The sequence below is a fragment of the Somniosus microcephalus genome, chromosome 21, assembly GCF_052327205.1.
Source record: "Somniosus microcephalus isolate GS21.2 chromosome 21, FLI_Smic_1.0, whole genome shotgun sequence".
NCBI lineage: Eukaryota > Metazoa > Chordata > Chondrichthyes > Squaliformes > Somniosidae > Somniosus > Somniosus microcephalus.
The window spans coordinates 12,332,603-12,351,025 of NC_141007.1; the positions used below are offsets into that span (position 1 = coordinate 12,332,603).

The window sequence follows — 18,423 nt, forward strand, 5'->3', positions numbered from 1 at the left end:
TTTACTTATTGCAATTATATTTATTGTCTTTAAATAAGCAGATCAATTTGACACCGCTCCATCTGAGCAGCATAATTATGTACATGTACACAGCATAATGTTCCTGTCATTACAAAACTGTTTATCAGTCGATTTACAGTGAACAATGCCACAGGAGATCAGCTAGCAATCTATTAAAAGCGGTATGTCTATGTCAAGGAACCAGACAAATCCTTAACACCCCCCTCACCCTAACTCCTCGATAAGGAACCGTTTGGGCCCAGCTTAAGCCTAGGAGTGAATGATGCTGAGTTTGGCTCGCTGGAAATCTTGCATCTCCCAGTTCGGATTGAATGCGAGTTCACTTTACCAACCTCTAATTAGGATAGTCCCGAGCTACTGAATGAATGAATTAACCCTTACCAAATCATCAAAAAGAAGTCTGACAGCAGAGCATGCAACGACAATTTTTTATTGATTTCAAAATCATAATTACCACTACTTAAACTTAAACATTGAGTATACAAATAATTATTAGTAGATACAGTTAGTTGTAGACAGGGTTATCTAGCAATTTGAATAACAACTAATACAGTTAATTAACAAAATGAATAACAGGTTGTAAAGGCAGTTCAGTGTATCACTGTAATTCAGCATTAACTGGATTGTTAATTAAATTATAGTTGCAAGCAGCGGCTGAGACTGATGTAAATTGGTGAGATTAAGTTAGGATTAACTTCTTAGATAGCTAACAAGTGAACAGCCTTGGATAGCCAGTTGTTGGATCAGAGTCTTCTCTTAGGCAGTTCCTCGGAACCGAGGATGACTTGCTTCCACATTAAAAATGAGTTCTCAGGTGACTGATGAGTCCAATGTGGGACCTACAGTCTCTGTCACAGGTGGGACAGACGGTGGTTGAAGGGGCGGGTGGGTGGGGTGCTTGGGTTGACGTGCGCTGCTTGCGCTTGGCTTCCGCTTGCTCCCAGCGAAGAGACTCGCCGGAATTAGAGTCTATGTGCTGATGGTTAGCAGTGTTTCCACAGCTTATACGACCTTGTCTATATGAGCGGCATGGTTGAGTTGATCATCTTCCCCTGGGGCGGTGGTGTTGGCCAGGTTGGAGAGCCCCTTCAGTGGCGGAGTTATCTGTTCCACTTGGATCCTCTGCTGAATGTACCTTGTGCGCTAGTAACTGTGTCTGAGTTTGCTGCCTTAACTCTCACCATCCTTGATCGCAGAGCACTTGTACAATTAAATGGCACACTTATCTCTGCCGAAGACAGGCTGGTATAGTCATAGGGTGACTTCTATAACCTCTTGCTCTCTGTCCTGGATATACTTGGTACTCGCAAAGGTACCCATCCACATCTGCTAGGTAAAGAGTACTACAGAAGAAGATAAGGAAAATCTTCAAACTAAACAAAAATAATCTTAAGAGAATCTAGCAAAACTAAAGAAGGTCTACTGAGAGATATGCCAAGCACTCTCTTAGGTACCATAAATTCAAAGAAAACCCCCTTTCCATTCAACTGACCAATGTGGTTGACACGTGTCAGAAGGTTTCACTTCTTTTGGTGCCATGCAAGTGACCTAGAAAACCTCCAAGTTAATGAGGAATGTATACTTAGACATGCCAAATCACACTTTTACTCTAACTTCTCAGTCTTTCCTTTAACAAAGGGTGCTACACAGTGCCAGATAAGGCATGACCTATTTATGTCCCACTAACGAGCTACCCCTGATCACAGTCCTTAATGCTGGCCACCTTATCACTGATGAGGAACGGTTTGTTTAAATATAAGTCTTCATGGTTGTAATTAGTTTTGATTTCCTGGCATTCAGTTTAACTACTGACTCCTTTAAGCTGAAACTCCATTTTGAGAACATATTTCAGGCAATTTACAGGGCATTTTCCCTACAGAAGCTCAGACATCACACTCCAGATGTCAAACTTTAGATGCCACATTGTATTACAGATGTAAAGCAGTCATGGAGCTCCAGCTGTGGAAGACTGGGGTCTTGCTGATCTCTCTAAGCTAATGTACCTCTCTCATCCTTGATGTTTATGCTCTTGAGTTTTCCCCCAATCTCCCTTTCACGCTCACTGTCTGGCTGGGTGCCCTGATCCCTGGAATTGACTGCCAGTCAGGTCAGCCTGGCTCCGCGACTCCAGTCCTTCAGCATGGGTGTTCAGTTCGACTGTGGTTGTGTAGCAGCAATGCCATCCGATGCCCCTGCACTTCACCTTTTACTCCAGCTGCTGTGCCTCTTATTTCATCGTCGTGGTACCTGCTGTTGCTCAGATTCATTCTGCGGTAAAGCCTCCAGTTCTGTGGGTTCTCTGTACGGGAGTATTGCCTCCAATGGAGTGCTCTGGGGAGCCGGCGCCTGGTTTGTGTGGTGGGTTTTGGGGCAAGGACGATGGGAGTGAGATGGGCTGGAGTTGGGTCTGATGGCTTTGTTTACAATTTCTATGTCAGCTGTGGGATAAACTCTGTTATATAAATAAAGAGACGCATGGTGAATCATACAATAGTCTCTCCTGTTACCTGACAGAGTTGCTGTGGCAACTAAAGCTGCTGTGCCAACTTTCTGCCGGTCGCTAAGCAACAGCAGGATTTATAACGGTAACACTGGCGCCGTGGGGCTTGAACACACTGAGGAATCCTAGCCCAATATGTGGGCACCTGATGTAATCCAGCGAGGAGATTCATTCATTTAATTATATTAGAATTATTCAATGTTACTTTTGTTTTATTAAAACAAAATCCTACACGGGCTTGTATATTGAGTTATAACCGTATTTACAGGAGCTCTCAGCAGTACAGTTAACTTTGTGCATATAGTTGTGTGTATTGGTACACTGGTGTTTCAGGGTTGTGTGGCCGTGGTGGGGCATTTATGCAGGCTTCCCGGGGGTGGCCAGGTCGCGGCATTACTTTCGAGGCTCTATGGAGGCTGTGCAGCACTCATTCTGACTGGCGTACATCCTACAGCTGCTTTCCCCACATGCCTGGGGTCGGTGGGGTAGCTTCCACACATAGCACAGGGTTATTTTGACAGATGTTGAAGTGAGGCATGTGGCGCAGGGAGACTCTGAGCATTGGTCTATAAATGCAGCCTTGCTAGTGACGCTCCCGGTGTGTTTGTCAACACAGCCAAAGCTTTTTGATACAGGCACAAGATTTGTCACTGTTTGCAACTAATAAGATCTCTGATGAAGAGTTACACACTCAAAACATCACCGCCATTCTTTTCTCTTTACAGATTCTGATTGACCTGTTGCATATTTCTATTTCAGATTTCCAGCTCTTGCAGTTTTTCCTTTTTACTTATGTCAGAATAGTTGATTTAAAATTCTGTCGACAATGAGTTATTTTTCATGCAACTGTGAGCATTCAAGCATCTTTACATTAGAAACAACTAGGGCACAGAACAGGAGTTCCTACTCTCGTACTGTAATGTACGTTATGAGGGAAGGACGAGGCTGCTTTTGCAATGCGCAAGCCCGATGCAGCTGCTGCAGTTTCCTGAGTAGAACTTCAAGGACTCACTAAAGCTGGCTGTGGTTTAGTGATCTGCCAAGCCACTGGTTTCCGCGGGCGCTGGCAGGTTTACATTCAGCTTGCAGGTGGCTGTGTGGGACTTTCCCCTTCAGGGAAACAGTACCACTTGTACAGGTCTCTCTCTCTCGACTAATGCAGCTTGTGGAGAAGTTGGGCCGTTTCTTTTGGAGACTTTGAAGTAAATTAATTTTTCAAGATTATGATGGGAATTAACAAAATTGTTCGCTGTGCTGAAGGGTTCAAATTCCAGGAGAGAGACAAGTTAAAAATGAGGAAGTTAGGAAAAACAGAAAGGAAGGCGGGTGGAACCTGTGCAGCTAAAGGGCGATGCAGCTATGGAATAAATTACCAGGCGAAGGACCTGAAGTAGCACAATATAACTGGGTTCAAGAGAAAGTTGGATATGGTTCTGAGAGATTAAGGAATGTGGTGGACTATGGGAAAAAAGACGAGCCATTTCTGTTCCTTAATTGTTCGTTAGTGATGCACAGATAATCAGTTAGTCCCTAATTCATATCAGGCATTTTCAGTATTGAATGTCTTGAGCTCCTTTGTTAGTCCAGTAGGTGAGAGGTTGGTGCAGTGCCCAGGCCCAGACTCCACGCCTGGTCTGTGCTGTGCCCAGGTCAGGCTCCACTCCTGGTCTGTGCTGTGCTGAGTCACAGTTGGCCTCGCTGTTCCTGTGCTTTGGAGGAGAACAAAATCAGGCAGGGCCTCTACTGCTGATCATAATCCAGTACCTTTGCTTCAAAATTTGTGTGTGGACATCTGGTGAGGACAAGATGTGATTTCCCCTCCCCACCCCCCTCTCATAACTGAATTGCTTGCCAACTTCCACTGTCTGAGCTCATGAAGGACTTGGGAAAGGTATCATAAATTTTCCAGTGGCGATGGAGCTGTTCCCCTTCAGAGGGCAGGGCAGGATAGATATAGAAACCTCTTCGTGATAGATGGCATGATTTGCTAACAGTTTTTAAGGAGTTCAGAATTTAACCCAAATCTTCCGTTGTGTTGGGGTGAGCCACTTGGGACAGCTGTATCGCTTTTCGCAGGGAATGTCTGTGTGCCAAAGTTTTTACCCACCTCATGAGTTTGAAGTGTGACCTTGTGAATTTCCTGTAAGATTGGTGTTCTGTTTCTGCAATGCCCTCTGCTCAGCAGGTTGTTTCAGCAGAAAAGTGCGGTAGTCATCATCTTTACAGCACATCCCTTCAATCCACTGTTCTACAGATCTCAAGCAGCTGTACATGTCTTGGGTGTGTTTGTAGTCGATGTTATTGATCCGTCCTGACTGGTCAGTTAATTTGGTAGGATGTGGGGTTGGTCTGATCGATTGACACTGTAAGCAGATCAGTGCCATTCATTTATTTGCAACAGTTTGAATAAACACCTTGAATTGTAATAAATAAGTAATAAGTAAAGAGTGGTAACCCTACTACGGGCTCTGGGTTGAAGGGCCTGTTTGTAAGTCCAGGGAAAGGTGATGGATTCTACAGTAGCAATGAATGATCTGATGTTGCTCAGAGGAGCGTAGCGTTCAGTAGCATAAATATCAAGTGTAGTGTCAGCTGGCATTTAAAAGCAGCAGCAATGAAAGCTGGTGTAGGCAGGTTGTGGCAGGGAGTCTGCTGTAACTGCTGGCTGTGATCAGGAGTTGCTCCCGTGTTTCCTAATACGATTGTAATGTCAACATGCATGGGCACTATACGGGTGGCCACAGTAACTGGAATATGCTGCCAGACTCCGAGTCCCTCTTCAGTGTCACAGCAAATTAGTTGCACTGTGTCACAACAGATCCTGTTGTTTGTGGTCATGTTAAGGGCTTTGAGCAGAATAAAAGTCAGTCCCACTGTGACCTGGGTGGTTGAGTTTGTTAGATTGGATGGCAATCACTGTGTTGGTGGCTAGGATGGAGGATGCTGGTGTATTTGTTATTGCTCTTGGCATTGCTGTGTTTGGTATTGGTGTTGCCGTGCCGCCTGGTGCATTTATTAGGAGCTGTGCTATTTGCTAAGAAGTGTTTGAATAAAATGAGTTAGGTGTTCACTGTATCTGACCTTATGATGGATTTCAATAGCTGTGAAGAGTTTAGAATAATGGGTAATGGATGCACACCAGGTTTAAATTTATCTGGTGTGGGGTTTTCAGTGGGCTTTAGGAGTGTTTGCTATCCAACCAATCAACCAACAAAAGTGTCGCAATGGGGTCGACTGTGCTGGAGATGGTTCCTCGAGCAGCTGTTTTGTTCCATCCTCGTTGTGATTCAAAGTCACTGCTGCCACAAGGTGATACAGGACAAAGATGAACAGCACAGTCCACCTGCAGGTGCGCCCCACAGTGCGAGGTAGTCCGTTGCTTGTTGAGTGGTGTAATGCCCACTGGGGGAGTCCTGTGGTTAGGGTTGGGACGTGGGCTTCACTCTGCCAGCCCTCTTGCCACAACAGCAGGAACAGCAGCAGTAAATAACAGGAACGAGAAACAGCAAGAGAAAAGTACCTGAAACAAAAGAACAGCATAACCGTGGGCGGCAGAATTCACAGCATTGCCCAGCTGTAACTACATAGAATTTAGTCATTTGGCCCAAAAGGTCTATGCTGGAGTTTATGCTCCACACAAGCCTCCTCCAATCTATCTTCATCTTAATCCATCAACATATCCTTCTATTCCTTTCTCCCTCATGTACTTATCTAGTATCCCCTTAAATGCATCTATGCTAATTGCCTCAACCACTTCATGTGGTAGCGAGTTCCACATTCTCACCACTTAATGGGTGTATGCACTACCCAGCATAGTGCTGAACCAAAGAGATCAGAAAGATCTCCGATTTGAGAGCTTTGAGTGGCAATATTCTAGAGCAGCACGGCAGAGCGTTGCTTTGCACCAGTTGAGAAGATTGCTTACTGTTAGTCAGGCTACTCTTGTCAACTTCGCCCAGGCTAAAAATTAAAAATTATGAAATGCGACCATGTCTGAATGCTACCAGCTAGCATGGTGTCATGGACATAGCATCTCCAGCAGTCTCTGGGATGTTCAACAGGCAGTATTTGCTTCACGTGGTTAACAGGACAATGTGTCTGTTGTAGTAGACCATTGTTGTATGGTGTGGTCCAGAGAATCTGCTGGTTTTCTAATGCTCAGTGGCAAAAGTTGAACTATGTTTCTTGGATGGATCGTCTTGAATGGTTAATGTTGGTTCCTTGATACTAAAGGGTTCAGCATTTTCTTGTGCCTCATCAATGACCTACACCAAGATGACTATAGCCTGAGGAATAAATTCAACAAAGCTGGGTGGCATAGTGGTTAGCACTGTTGCCTCACAGCGCCAGGGACCCGGGTTCAAATCCGGCCTCGGGTGACTGTCTGTGTGGAGTTTGCACATTCTCCCCGTGTTTGCGTGGGTTTTCTCCGGGTGCTCCAGTTTCCTCCCACAGTCCAAAGATGTGCGGGTTAGGTTGATTGGCCATGATAAAAAATTGGCCCTTAGTGTTAGGGGGGATTAAATACGTGGGGTTACGGGGTTACAGGGATAGGGCTTGGGTGGGATGGCTGTCGGTGTAGGGACCGGGTGCTAGGGTTTGGATGATCAGCCATGATCTCGTTGAATGGCGGAGCAGGCTCGAAGGGCCGAATGGCCTACTCCTCCTATCTTCGATGTTTCTATCTCTGCTCTCACTCTGAGCGAGGAACTCACTCACTCACCAACCAATCTATGTGTATGTCTCTCTGCTTCACTCATTTCCATGCTCTGATTCTGACTCATCATGTGATCGTTCCCTCTCCCTTTCTCCTATCTCTGCTTGTCTTCTCCTGAGCTGGAGACATTTAAATATTTTATTTACTTCAGCACTATCAGTTTCTTGCTTTCCTACATTACAACTATACTTCAAAAGTACTTCATTAGGTGTAAAGCACTTTGGGGTGTCCTGAGGTTATGAAAGGCGCTATATAAATTCCGAGTTGGAATTCTGTCACCTGCTCACATTTGGCTGGCTCCATTTCCATTGGGGTTGGATATTCCAGCTCACTTCTTGCTTCACAAGCCACTCTGGGAATATTGAACTTTATGATGTGTTTTCTGTGACTGGATCGAAAGAGGCTGGCCCAGTCCAATCTAATCCAGATAACCTTTAAAGAGCTCAAATCCATCCCTGCTAGAGGGTGAAGATCGCTCTCTCTCTCTCTCGCTCTCTCTCTCGCTCGCTCGCACATGTGGCACTGGGTGCTGCAGTATGTTAGACACTGTTGGAACCTGGATTCCAGTCTATCCGGACAGCTGGGTAAAGGATTGCTTTGTCTTTGACTGTGAGTGTCCTCCAAAGTGAGAGTTTAGAGAGTCTCAATCCAGTTCCTGGTGAGTATGGTCCCACAGCACTAAGCAGCTTGTGTCTGCTCTCCTTCAGAGAAGCCATCGGGATAGATAACTAGAACTTGCATTTATATAACATAGAAAAACATCCCCAGGTGCTTCACAGAGGTGTGAAGGAAACAATAGAGACACTGAGCGAAAGGAGAGATTAGGAAGAGTGGCCAAAAGCTTGGTCAATGAGCTGTACATTAACCAGGGAGATGGTGAGGTTCAGAGAGGAAATTACAGGGAATGGAACTTAGATGGCTACATAAGAACATAAGAAATAGGAGCAGGAGTGGGCCATTTGGCCCCTCGAGCCAGCTCTGCCATTCAATAAGATCATGGCTGATCTAGTCTTAGTCTCAACTCCACTTTCCTGCCCGCTCCCCATAACCCTTGACTCCCTTATCGTTCAAAAATCTGTCTCTCTCCACCTTAAATATATTCAATGATCCAGCCTCCACAGCTCTCTGGGGAAGAGAATTCCAAAGATTCACGACCCTCAGAGAAGAAATTCCTCCTCCTCTCCGTTTTAAATGGGTGCCCCCTTATTCTGAAATTATGCCCCCTAGTTCTAGATTCCACCACGAGGGGAAACATCCTCTCAGCATCTACCCTGTCAAGAGCCCCCTCAGAATCTTATACGTTTCAATAAGATCACCTCTCATTCTTTTAAACTCCAATGAGTATAGGCCCAACCTGCTCAACCTTTCTTCATAAGACAACCCCTTCATCTCCGGAATCAACCTCGTGAACCTTCTCTGAACTGCCTCCAATGCAAGTATATCCTTCATTAAATAAGGAGACCAAAGCTGTACGCAGTACTCCAGGTGTGGTCTCACCAACGCCCTGTACAGTTGTAACAGGACTTCCCTACTTTTATACTCCATCCCCTTTGCAATAAAGGCCAACATTCCATTTGCCTTCCTAATTACTTGCTGTACCTGCATGCTAACTTTTTGTGTTTCATGTACAAGGACCCCCAGATCCCTCTGTACCGCAGCATTTTGAAGTGTCTCTCCATTTAAATAATTTGCTTTTTTATTTTTCCTACCAAAGTGGATAACCTCACATTTTTCCCACATTTATACTCCATCTGCTATATTTTTGCCCACTCACCTAACCTATCTCTATTCCTTTGCAGATTCTTTGTGTCCTCTTCACAACATGCTTTCCCACCTATCTTTGTATCATCAGCAAATTTGCTAAAGGCACTGCTGTCAATGGTGCAGTGAAGGGAGGGGGGTAGTGTACCAGAAATTAGTTAGAGGATCGAAGAGTTGAACAATTGGTTGTAGTGTTGGAAGAGGTTACAGAGATAGGGAGGGGTGAGGCTGTGGACATATTTAAATACAAGGATGAGGCATTGGGGAATAAAATGCCAATGTAGGTCAACAAGGATGGGTGAGCAGGATTTGGTGTGGGATAGAATATGGGAAGCAATGTTTTGGATGAGCTGAAGTTTATGGAAGATGAGAGGCTGGCTACAGAAGCATTGGAGTAATGAAGTCTGGAGGTGACAAAGGCATGGGTTATGGGTTTCAGCAGCAGAGGGGCTAAGGCAGGTGCCGAAGCGAATGATGTTACGGATGTGGAAGTGGGTAGTCTTTGTGATGGCGAGGGATACAAGGCCAGAAACTCAGCTTGGGGGCCAATCAGGACATTGAGGTTGAGAACAGTCTGGTTCAGCCTGAGGTAGTGACCAAGGAGGGCGATGGAGTCGGTGGCAAAGGTATGGAGGTTGATTGACTGGATGAAGCTGCGGCTCATCCGAGAGTGAATATTGGACGTGCATCTGACACAATGGTGACAGTGAGGGGAGTGGCCCTGAGAGGTGGTGGTGAGGTAGAGCTGGGTGTCATTGGCATACAGGTGGACTCTGAGCTCCTGGCATGTAAATGAGGAAGAGAAGAGGACACGGAGGGATCTTTGGGAACTTTGGAGGTGTTGGGGTGGGAAGAAAACCTGTATGTTCTGTGATTTCCTCAACTTCAGTTAAGTTAGTCACACACAGCCTGCTCTTTACAAATCTTGCCTGCAGAAGTTTGCCCACCATTTAGCTAAGCATAACTGCTGTATAGTATTCCGGATGAACCCTTTTCCCCTTTTTTGAATAGGGGTGTAATAATTTCCACCCAACAATTTTAATCGGTACTTACCGATGAATGTCAGAATGATCAGAAAGGAGACAAATCTGAGAATGTCAGATTGGTGGAATTCTCGAAGTTTGGCGATTATGTTGTGGATGAAAACCTCCAGCTCCTCTCGGATAGTTTGAGAAGACATTCTGGCAGAGAGCTGCAGGAGTGAATCAAAGGGAAATTCTACTGCACGGAAAGTGTTGAAAGGGCCACTGGATAATTATCTGTAATACACATTGACGGCAAGTTGACGTATTAATATTAAGAGGGTTCTAGTTGGTAGGCAGGGAAGGAGCCTGAAAAGTGTACACAGCAGTTGAAGATTCTGGACTTCACATTCCCAGAGGCGATGAGATGAAAGTGCTGGAAGGTAAAGCAAGTCCAACAGAATCTGAAAGCGGGCTAACATTTCCATTGGAGAGCTTTTAGAACAGATGGGGGTGTTGCGTTTTTTCAGCATTTGCTCTTTTACCTGCTATGTGTTTTACTCTGACCACCTGCCAGCTATGACTCAGTGGGCAGCACCCTTGCCTCTGAGTTAGAAGGTTGAGAGTTCAAGTCCCATTCCAGAGAGTTGAGCACACAATCCAGGCTGACACTTAGTGCAGCACTCCCTCAGTACTGCACTTATCGGATGCCTTTTTCGGATGAGACGTTAAACCGAGGCCCTGTCTGCCGCCTTGAGGATGTAAAAGACCCCACGGTACAATTTGAAGAAGAGCAGGGGAGTTCTCCCCGGTGTCCTGGCCAACTTTTATCCCAAAACCAACATCACTTAAAACAGATTCTCATTGCTGTTTTTGGGACCTTGCTGTGTACAAATTGGCTGCCACGGTTCCTACATTAAAACGCTGATTACGCTTCAAAAGTACTTCAGTGGCTGTAAAGTGCTTTGGGACATCCTGAGGTTGTGAAACGTGCTATATAAATGCAAATCTTTCTTTTATAGGTGCTGTATTTGCCTAGAGCACCTCCGGTTCAGAGTAACCAAATTGTATGGGGTGACTGCAACCTCTCGCCCACTGTAACCCGATCCCTGCCACCGTTCTGAATGCTGACTGTCCTGAGCAGTTGCTGGCACAGATGCTAATTGACGCAGAGCTACAGAAATCTGCTGAGCAGACTTCAATTCAGCGGAAAACTTCGGCAATGCAGAAAGAATACTGCTGCCCTTCAAAGGATTAATCTATGTCTTTCTGGCAGTCATTAGACCCTTGGCTCCTGTCCACAGTAATTGTTTTCAGACTTTTCTCTGTGGGGACCCCCTGCAAAGATCGACACCCTGTCCTAACTTCAGAAAGACAGTATTGCCGCCCAAAAGGAAACCGTGCGCTCATTTCATTAGTATATGGCAGAGCAGTAATGTGCTAGTCAGACACCAAATAAAAAAAATAAAAAAATACAGAAACCTGATGATCTTGGAGATCCCAGTTTGAAAAGGGGTGCATCAGAGCAGTGTGCAGGCGTGTAACTCTTCTGTCCGAGTCCGGCAGTGTTAAGCTTGTATTTTACACTCTGTTTACTTCTATCGCCTCCATTTGGGGGGAAAAAACTCACGATTAAGTCGAATTCTCAACTACATTCCTGGCATCTTTACATCTTGGATATGTTACTATGAATGTTGGTTACTTTACTCTCTGGAAAAAGCTGCAAGTTTGTAAGAAAGGTCCAGGGAGTCTTGGTGAGATAAACAAAGTGTCTTTATCTTCTGCTCACAGACTTGTTGCACTGAAGTGCCACATTCTCCTCTGCTGTGTGGCTTGTACATGCCTCGCCTGCACTCCAGTCCGAGCTGTTAACGGCAGCTGATATTCACACTGAGGAAGTGTTCTGTGAGTAAGCTCCTTGCGGTGCTGTTGGGCCTCTGTTTAGAGAATATAGGAGCTGTGTTTGCTGTAGCTCGGCCCCCAAGTGAAGGACAAAGCCAGCTCTCATAGGCAAAGGAATGCATTGGTTCAACCCAGTAATACTTGTCCGACTATTAATGGGAATTTCATTGCGGCAAGCACAACAGCAGCAAAGTTACACTCGTACAGAACAGTCTAAGTGACTGTTCCTCTGCTGTGTTCAGGGTATGAGGAAGTGGCACTGGAATTAATCCCTTTATATAAATATTTTTAACAGTGAGAGAAAATATTTGTCTTAGACTTCAGCCTGTGCTGTACTGTTAGCTCCCTATTGCTCAATTACAGCATAGCCAGTTGGAAGGGTCATGCTCCCAGTGTTGGATGTGAGCCTGGCTTAACAGGATCGTACTCCTGGTACTGCACCTGGAACGAGTACATGCGGACACAGGAACAGGAGTAGGCCATTCACCCCTCGTGCCTGTTCTGCCATTCAATTAGATCACGGCTGATCTGTACCTCAACTCCATTTACCTGCCTTTGCTCCATATCCCTTGATGCCCTTACCTAGCAAAATTTATCGATCTCAGTCTTTCAACTGACACAGCCTTCTGGCAGAGCGTGTTCTAAATTCCATTACCGTTTGTTTGGAAAAACTGCTTCCTGATTTTGCTCCTGAACAGCCTGGCTCTAATTTTAAGATTATACACCCCCTGTTCTGGATTCCCCACCAGAGGAAATAGTTTCTCTCTTTCTACCCTATCGAATTCCTTTCGCGTTTTAAACACCTCAACCTTCTAAACGCAAGGGAATACAAGCAAAGTTTATGTAATTTGTCCTCGTAATTGAACTGTTTTAGCCCCAGTATCATTCTGGTGAACCTGCGCTGTACCCCTTGCAAGGCAGTATAGCCTTCCTGAGGTGTGGTGCCCAATATTGATTGCAGTACTCCAAATGAGGTCTGACCAAGGCTCTGTACAACTGAAGCATAACTTCCTCCCCTTTGTATTCCAGCCTTGAGACAAAGGCCAACATCCCATTAGCTTTTTTGATTACTTTTTGTACCTGTGCACTTTTAGTGATGTGTACATGAACACCTAAGCTCCTTTTGCTCCTCCACAGTTCCTAATCCCTCAGAGTTATACAGCACAGAAAGAGGCTCTTCGGCCCATCGCGTCCGCGCCGGCCATCAAGCCCTGTCTAATCTAATCCCATTTTCCAGCATTTGGTCTGTAGCCTTGTAGACTATGGCATTTCAAGTGCTCATCCAAATGCTTCTTGAATGTTGTGAGGGTTCCTGCCTCTACCACCCTTTCAGGCAGTGAGTTCCAGATTCCAACCACCCTCTGGGTGAAAAAGTTTCTCCTCAAATCCCCTCTAAACCTCCTGCCCCTTACCTTGAAACTATGCCCCCTGGTTATTGACCCCTCTACTAAGGGGAAAAGTTCCTTTCTATCTACTCTATCTATGCCCCTCATAATTTTGTACACCTCAATCAGGTTCCCCCTCAGCCTTCTCTGCTCTAAGGAAAACAACCCCAGCCTGTCAAGTCTTTCTTCATAGCTGAAGCGCTCCAGCCCAGGTAACATCCTGGTGAATCTCCTCTGCACCCTCTCCAAAGCAATCACATCCTTCCTATAGTGTGGCGACCAGAACTGCACACAGTACTCCAGCTGTGGCCTTACCAGCGTTTTGTACAGCTCCACCATAACCTCCCTGCTCTTATATTTTATGCCTCAGCTAATGAAGGCAAGTATCCCATATGCCTTTTTAACCACCTTATCCACCTGTTCTGCTGCCTTCAGGGATCTATGTACATGCACACCAAGGTCCCTCTGATCCTCTGTCTTTCCTAGGGTCCTACCATTCATTGTGTATTCCCTTGCCTTGTTAGTCCGTCCAAAATGCATCACCTCACACTTTTCAGGGTTAAATTCCATTTGCCACTGTTCCGCCCATCTGACCAACCCATCTATATCGTCCTGTAGCCTGAGGCTTCCCTCCTCGCTATTTACCACCCCACCAATTTTTGTGTCATCTGCGAACTTACTGATCATACCTTTTACATTCACATCCAAATCATTAATGTAGACCACAAACAGCAAGGGACCCAGCACCGATCCCTGCGGTACCCCACTGGACACAGGCTTCCAGTCACAAAAACAGCCTTCCACCATCACCCTCTGCCTTCTGCCACTAAGCCAGTTTTGGATCCAATGTGCCAAGGCACCCTGGATCCCATGGGCTCTTACCTTCCTGACCAGTGGGACTTTATCAAAAGCTTTACTGAAATCCATGTAAACCACATCCACTGCACTACCCTCATCCACACACCCTCGAAAAACTCAATCAAATTGGTCAGACATGATCTTCCCTTGACAAAGCCATGCTGGCTATCCCTAATTAATCCTTGCCTCTCCAAGTGGAGACCAATTTTGTCCCTCAGAATTTTTTCCAATAATTTCCCTACCACTGATGTTAGGCTCACTGGCCTGTAATTCCCTGGTTTATCCCTACTACCCTTCTTGAACAATGGTACTACATTAGCTGTTCTCCAGTCCTCTGGCACATCCCCTGTGGCCAGAGAGGTTCTGAAAATTTGTGTCAGAGCCCCTGCAATCTCCTCCTTTGCCTCACACAGCAGCCTGGGATACATCTCGTCCGGGCCTGGGGATTTATCCACTTTTAAGCCTGCTAAAACCGCTAGTACCTCCTCCTTCTCGATGCTAATATGTTCAAGTATATCACAGTCCCCCTGCCCGATTTCTATGTCCACATCGTCCTTCTCCATAGTGAACACAGATGCAAAAAATTCATTTAAAACCCCACCTACATCTTCTGGCTCTACACACAGCTTGCCACTTTGGTCCCTAATGGGCCCTACTCTTTCCCTAGTTATCCTCTTGCCCTTAATATACTTATAAAACACCTTAGGATTTTCCTTTATATTGCTCGCCAGTGTTATTTCATGGCCCCTCCTCGCTCTCCTAATTTCTTTTTTTAAGTATCCCCCTGTACTTTTTATACTCCTCTAGGGCTTCCTCTGTCTTTAGTCCTTTGTATCTGCCAAAAGCCCCCCTTTTTTTCCTAATCCATTCTCGTATATCCCTTGACATCCAAGGTTCCCTGGGCTTGTTGGTCCCACCCTTGACCTTTACGGGAACATGTTGCCATTGTACTCTCTCAATTTCTTTTCTGAAAGACTCCCATTGCTCCGATGTGGATTTTCCTTCAAGTAGCTGATCCCAGTCCACATTGGCCAGATCCTGCCTCATCATATTAAAATCGGCCTTCCCCCAATTTAGAACCTTTATTTCCGGTCCATCCTTGTCCTTTTCCATGACTACCTTAAATCTCACCGAATTATGGTCACTGTCACCAAAGTGCTCACCTACTGACACTTCCACCACTTGCCCGGCCACATTCCCTAGAATTAGGTCCAGTACCGCCCCCTCTCTTGTAGGACTTTCTACATGCTGGCTCAAAAGCTCTCCTGGATGCACTTTAAGAATTCTGCACCCTCTAAGCCTTTCACACTCTGACTATCCCAGTTAATATTGGGGCAGTTGAAATCCCCCACTACAATTACCCTATTATTTGCACACTTCTCTGAGATTTGCCTACATATCTGTTCCTCTATCTCCCCCTGACTGTTTGGGGGCCTATAGTACACTCCCAGCAAAGTGCTTGCCCCCTTTTTGTTTTTAAGTTCAACCCATATGGTCTCATTAGAGGAACCTGTTAATATATCATCCCTCCTTAGAGCAGTAATTGACTCCTTAATTAATATTGCGACACCCCCTCTTTTACCCTCCCCTCTGTCTCGCCTGAAGATTCTATACCCCGGAATATTGAGTTGCCAGTCTTGCCCCTCCCTCAACCATGTCTCCGTGATAGCAACAATATCATACTCCCATGTGTTCATCAACAACTTCAGTTCATCCACCTTATTCGCAAGACTCCTTGCATTAAAATAAATGCCATTCAGCCTCGCCCTACTCCCTTGTGCCGTTACATATTTGCTCTGTCTTCCAGTCTGACTTGTTTTTTCCTCTATATTTGGCTGTACATCAGCCCCTATTATAGCTCCACTCTGTATCCCATCCCCCTGCCAAGTTAGTTTAAACCCCCCCGAACAGTGCTAGCAAACCTCCCCGCAAGGATATTTGTCCCGTTCTGGTTCAGGTGCAACCTGTCCGACTTGTACAAGTCCCACCTTCCCCAGAATCAGACCCAGTGATCCAGGAAACTAAAGCCTTCCCTCCTGCACCAACTCTTCAGCCACGCATTCATCTGCTCTATCCTCTATTAAGAAAATTCCCTGATTTGTCTTTCTCTGATCCCAAGTGGGTGACTTTGCACTTCCTGCATTGAACTCCATTTGCCACCGTTTAGCTCACTCACTTAGTCCGTCTATGACCCTTTAATAACTTCCTGCTCTCATCTACACAACTTATTGTGCCTCCTAACTTAGTGTCACTTGCAAACTTGGATACACGACGCTCTCTTCCTTAATCCAAGTCATTAAGCTGAGGCCCCAGAACAGATTCCTGGGGAACACCATTGGGGAGACCAAACGCAGATTGGGTGACCGCTTTGCGGAACACCTCCGTTCAGTCCGTAAGGGTGACCCCGAGCTTCCGGTCGCCTGTCACTTTAATTCACCGCTCCATTCCCACTCAGACCTCACCGTCCTCGGACTCTTGCATTGTTCCACGGAAACCCAGCGTAAGCTCGAGGAACAGCACCTCATCTTCCGATTAGGCACTTTACAGCCTTCTGGACTCAACATCGAGTTCAACAATTTCAGATCATAACCTCGGCCCCCATTACATTTTTGCTTATTTTATCCACATCTTTGTTTTGGCCTTTTTCCCCCCCCCCCCCCCTCTTTTTTTTTCCCTCTCCCACATGGCAGCTGTCTCTCATTCTGCCAGAGCATTTCACACCTAATCTGGAGCCGTCTTTTGTCTCCACTACTCCGATCACCATCTCGTCTCGTTTTGAATACCTCTTAATGTCTCTTCACTTCTTTTGTTCTCTCCCAGCCCTGCCTTTCGATCGATTTCATTTCCTTTCCAGTTTTGAAAAAGGGTTTGACCTGAAACGTCGACTCTATTTTCTCTCCACGGATGTTGCCTGGCCTGCTGAGTTTTCCCAGCATTTTCTGTTGTTATACCAGTTGTCACGTCCTGCCAATCAGAAAATGTTTGCTTTATCCCTACTCTCTGTCTCTTACCCCCCAACCAATTTCCAACCCATGTCACAAGGTTACCTCCAATCCCATGTGCTTTTACTTTTGGTAACAATCTCTTGTGTGGGACCTTGTCAAATGCCTTCTAGTAGTCTGTATAGGCAACATCCATAGATATACTCCCTTATCCACCATGCTAGTGACCTCTTTTATAAAAATTTAAAAAAAATTCAATTCGATTAGTCAGACGTAACCTACTCATCACAAGTCTTTGATCAGTTCATACTTGTCCAAGTGCTCAGTCACTCTGTCCCTGATAATAGATTCCAGTAACTTCCCCACAACTGATGCTATACTGATGGGCCTGTAGTTAAAGGGAATCTCCCTCCCTTTCCTTCCTAAATAATGGAGTGAGAGTTGAAACCCTACATAAACTTGTGCTCATCCAAAACTCGGCTGCCCATACCTTAACTCGCACCGAGTCCCGTTCACCCAGCACCACCTGTGCTCACTGCCCCGTGTCCTAACTCGCACCAAGTCCCGTTCACCCATCACCCCCTGTGCTCACTGCCCCGTGTCCTAACTAGCACCCAGTCCCGTTCACCCATCGCCCCCTGTGCTCACTGCCCCGTGTCCTAACTCACACCCAGTCCCGTTCACCCATCACCCCCTGTGCTCACTGCCCCGTGTCCTAACTCACACCCAGTCCCGTTCACCCATCACCCCCTGTGCTCACTGCCCCGTGTCCTAACTCACACCCGGTCCCGTTCACCCATCACCCCCTGTGCTCACTGCCCCGTGTCCTAACTCACACCCAGTCCCGTTCACCCATCACCCCCTGTGCTCACTGCCCCGTGTCCTAACTCGCACCAAGTCCCGTTCAGCCATCACCCCCTGTGCTCACTGCCCCGTGTCCTAACTCGCACCCAGTCCCGTTCACCCATCACCCCCTGTGCTCACTGCCCCGTGTCCTAACTCACACCCAGTCCCGTTCACCCCTCACCCCCTGTGCTCACTGCCCCGTGTCCTAACTCACACCCAGTCCCGTTCACCCATCACCCCGTGCTCGCTGCCCCGTGTCCTAACTCACACCCAGTCCCGTTCACCCATCACCCCCTGTGCTCGCTGACCTACATTGGCTCCCGGTCCGGCAATGCCTCAATTAAAAAATTTTCATCCTTGTTTTCAAATCCCTCCATGGCCTTGCCCCTCCCTATCTCTGTAACCTCCTCCAGCCCTATAAGCCTTTGAGATCTCTGCGCTCCTCCAATTCTGCCACCTTGCACATCCTTGATTTTAATTGCTCCACCATATTGGTAGTGCTTTCAGCTGCCTAAGCCCTAAACTCTGG

At 46.3% G+C, this 18,423-nt stretch overlaps 1 protein-coding gene and 1 long non-coding RNA gene across 7 annotated transcripts in view; one reads left to right on the forward strand and one right to left on the reverse strand.

The window, feature by feature from the left end:
• The window catches only part of recql5 (RecQ helicase-like 5), a 117,434-nt gene that overhangs the window by 59,721 nt on the left and 39,290 nt on the right, over nucleotides 1-18,423 (forward strand). The gene's annotated exons all lie outside the window — the stretch shown is intronic.
• LOC147102607 (uncharacterized) lies at nucleotides 434-12,099 on the reverse strand. Of its 2 annotated transcripts, XR_015073036.1 has the most exons (3): nucleotides 11,444-12,030; nucleotides 10,053-10,258; nucleotides 434-6,041 (listed from the first exon to the last, which is right to left on the reverse strand). It is a non-coding gene; the product is annotated as an uncharacterized LOC147102607 (long non-coding RNA). The 2 variants fall into 2 exon arrangements; XR_015073035.1 differs by having other exon boundaries at nucleotides 10,053-12,099.